General features: G+C 60.7%; 1 long non-coding RNA gene across 1 annotated transcript; it reads right to left on the bottom strand.

The window, feature by feature from the left end:
- Positions 1 to 773: 773 nt before the first annotated feature.
- On the bottom strand, positions 774 to 3,503 carry LOC122702233. The gene is made up of 3 exons (XR_006343202.1): positions 3,318 to 3,503; positions 2,863 to 2,962; positions 774 to 2,419 (listed from the first exon to the last, which is right to left on the bottom strand). It is a non-coding gene; the product is annotated as an uncharacterized LOC122702233 (long non-coding RNA).

Raw genomic sequence — 3,503 nt, 5'->3', positions numbered from 1 at the left:
CACGCCAGTCCGACCTCAACACAACCTGCTTGGACTGTAAAGACCCTATTTGCTGAGCAAAGTCACTCTCTGAGGTTCTGGGTGGATTCTGAGGGGCCTGTGCAGCGTCCCAGGATGTGAGCAGAGCCCCTGAGTCAGGAAGCTGCCTCTGACAAACACGGAGCAGCTTACAGAGACCAGGCCACACGGTGCCAGGGCAGGCAGCAGCTGGTCCTGAAGCCCAAGCGCAGCTGAGTGTCAGGAGCCGCTGGAGGCCGGGGCAGACCCACTGGAGGCCGGGAGCCGTTTCTGGATGCTCAGCTCAGGCTCGTTCTCACTGTGGTGCCACCATCATCGCCGCCTGTCTCAGAACGTCCTCTGTCCTCATCTTCCCCAACTGAGCACCATCACCACGTGCATCTGAAATACCATCCCTGCCACGTGTAATCAATACTAAAATCATTAATGAGGTGGCTTATGTTTTCCTCATTTATTTTTCTGAAGATTTTTTGATGTGGACCACCTTCAAAGTCTTTATTTGCACATTGCTTCTGTTTTATGTTTTGTTTCCTTGGCCAGGAGGCATGTGGGATCTTAGTTCTCCAACCAGGGATCAAACCTGCACCCCCTGCAATGGAAGGCAGGGTCTTGACCACTGGGCCCCCAGGGAAGTCCCAGAGACGTTAAAACCAGTTTTACTGAAATATAACTCACATGCCATACAGTTCACCCACTGAAAGTCTGAACTTCCATGGCTTTTAATATATTCAGAGCGATGTAACCATCTCCTCAGTCAATTTTATTTTACTTATTTTTTATTTTTTAAATACTTTGTTTGGCTGTGCTAGATCTTAGTTGCGACCCACAGGACCTTAGTTACCAGGGATCGTACCCAGCTGCCCTGCACTGGAGCGCAGAGTCTCAGCCACTGGACCACCAGGGAAGTTCCTCCACAGTCAGTTTGAGAAAATTTTCATCCCCACAAAGAGCAGCCTTCCCCAGAGCCCCTACCCCTCCCAGCGCCGGCACCACTGAGCCCCGCTCTCCCTCCGTGGACATGCCCGTTGTTGATGCTTCTCAATGTGAACCGCACCCTGCACAGTCTTCCGCGTCCGGCTTCTCTCACTGAGCATCACATCTTTGAGGTTCATATTGGGGTAGCCTGTGTTAGCGCTTCATCCCCTCTTTCGCCTGCGTAATGTCCCATCACGCGGGCTGCCACGTTACGTTCTTGCTCTCGGTCTCGCGAACCTGGCGAGCATGTCACACGGAGGGCCCGTCTCAACGTGGACAGGACCCATTGCGGGGCTGCAGCCCTGGGTGGCCCCTTCAAGCCCTGACTGTCCAACAGCTGACCATGCTGTGCCTGAGACTGCACCAAGACAGGGTGAAGTCAACAGCTCTGATGTTTCAGAAAGGAGACCGTCCTCAAAGATGTTTTCCGACTGGCTCCTTGCCTTTGGTTTTCTAACACAACAGCTTGCATCTCGGGGCAGGTGGGTGGGAGGCCTGTCACGTCCTTTCAGGTGAGGGGTCCTGACCACACCGTCACGCTGCTTGAGAGGGGCTGGGGCACGGGGACAATGTGCCTGGACCAGAAGCCACGGCCTCGCTCCCAAGAGATGAGGACACTGCCTATAGCTCTCCTCCGAGGGTGCCCCCTGGGTCTCAGCTGTGTCCACAGGGACATCAGCCTCAATGCCCCAGGGACGGTGGCTTCTCAGAGGTGCCCGGCGTCCTGGTCGAGCCCTGGCCCACGGGGTCATGTCCACCCACTCCCTGCCTGCAGGCAAGGCCACTAGAGTGTCCACATCTGGCTGTGACCTGGGGGTAGGCACACAGACCCTTTTGCCCTCAGCCCCCCACCATCCCAGCACTCCAGTCTCCACTGAGTCTGGATCCCATGCCAGCCCGGGGGCTGGGTGCTGGTGCCCCTTTTACAGACGGGGAAACTGAGGCTCAGGGTCAGGTCAGGGTCAGGTCAGGGTCAGCCCCATTCTGTGGGGCCGCACTGACTCAAACCCAGGGTGTTTGGCTGGCTCCTGTGTCCTCTGCCTCCTGATTAACACTCATCGTGACCACTCCTCACACATGGGGTCTTGCCCCGCCCTCAGCACGGCCAGGGGTCGGTGTGGTCACTTCACATCTGAGGACCAAGGCTCTGAGAGACCCGAGACCCCGGGGACCAGCCGCCCTCCAGCTCCCCACTTGGTGCATGGACAGCGAGCACTGTGGGGCAGGGTGCGTCCACAGGAGGAAACTGAGGGCCGGCGAGGGCCCTGCAGCGCCCGGCAGGCTGGTCTGCCCCGGTGTCAGCCTGAGCCGCCCCTCAGGGCAGCTCCGCAGCTCCTCCAGGAGGCCTGATGTCCGCAACCAGGCTCCAGCTTGGTGGGTCAGCGCGCAGGGTCAGCGGCCTCCAGCCCCAGCCAGCGTCTCAGGGCTGAGGGACAAGGAGGGTCTTATCTGAGGCCCCTGACCAACCCAGACGCCCTGGGGTGGAGCACCACACTCCCTCAAGGAAGCAGAAGCCTGGGTCCCTGGCCCGGGACGTCCTGACAGAGGGCGCTCGCCCACCAGGAGGGGCTGCCTGCCCGCCAGCTCTGCGTCCCCACCCCCAGCCCCCCAGAACGGGGAGCTGGGCACCTGTGAGTCACCCCAGGGAATGCCATGGCACGTCCAGCAGGGTGGGGCCTCTGGGCCCCACTGCTCTTGCTAGAAGCAGAAGGAGCATCCTGTAGAGGTGCCCGGCCGCTGGCCAAGTGGACTCCGGGGTGTTTTCCAGGCAGATCAGGAAGTGAAATCGCTCCTCAGGCTCTGGGGCTGGGGCAGGGGAGGCACGGCCAGCCCCCAGGGAGGGAAAGGAGACCCCCACCACGGACTCACCTTTACCGGGGCCCCGCTGGCTGCACCCCCGGACCCTGCTCCCAGCGTCCTGCTGCTAGGAGCCGTGTGCTGGGCAGTCAGGGAGTCCGCCACGCCACGCCTGGGTGGGAGGGACAAAGGACACCTTTCAGGGTGAGGCCCGTCCCTGCAGAGCTGAGCCCAGGCTGGAGCAAGGGCGGGGGAGGGGGCAGTCAGACCCCGAGGGAGGTGCAAAGACCCCAGTTCTGGGGGCAGGAACCTGACCAACAAGCTCAGGCTGAGCTGAAGAACCACGGAGGGATCTGAGCCCCCTGACCAGACCTGGAGGGCTGGACGAGGTGCAACACAAAGCCCACTGCCCCTCCCCCACGGCGGCCTGCACAGAATCCCCTGTGCACCCTGCATTCCAGCCAGGAAAACCCCGCTTCCCTCTCTCTGCTGGGGTTTGCCCAGAAGCAGAAGTGTATTCAGGTCACCTGAGAGCCTGATGAGGGTCATGGCGAGGTGAGGGTCGTGGCGGGGTGAGGGTCACGGCGGGGTGAGGGACACAGCCTTCCGCACCACGCCCCTGACAGGCCCCTGGGCCAGATCCACTGCTTGAAGTTCAGGGAACCCCCAACACCATGGCTCGAAGTGAAACCCGGGGGCCTCGACGGCAGAGC

The sequence above is a fragment of the Cervus elaphus genome, chromosome 10, assembly GCF_910594005.1.
Source record: "Cervus elaphus chromosome 10, mCerEla1.1, whole genome shotgun sequence".
NCBI classification, from domain to species: Eukaryota; Metazoa; Chordata; class Mammalia; order Artiodactyla; family Cervidae; genus Cervus; species Cervus elaphus.
The sequence above is the reverse complement of the archived record's forward strand: the minus strand, read 5'-3'. Positions and strand labels throughout refer to the sequence as shown.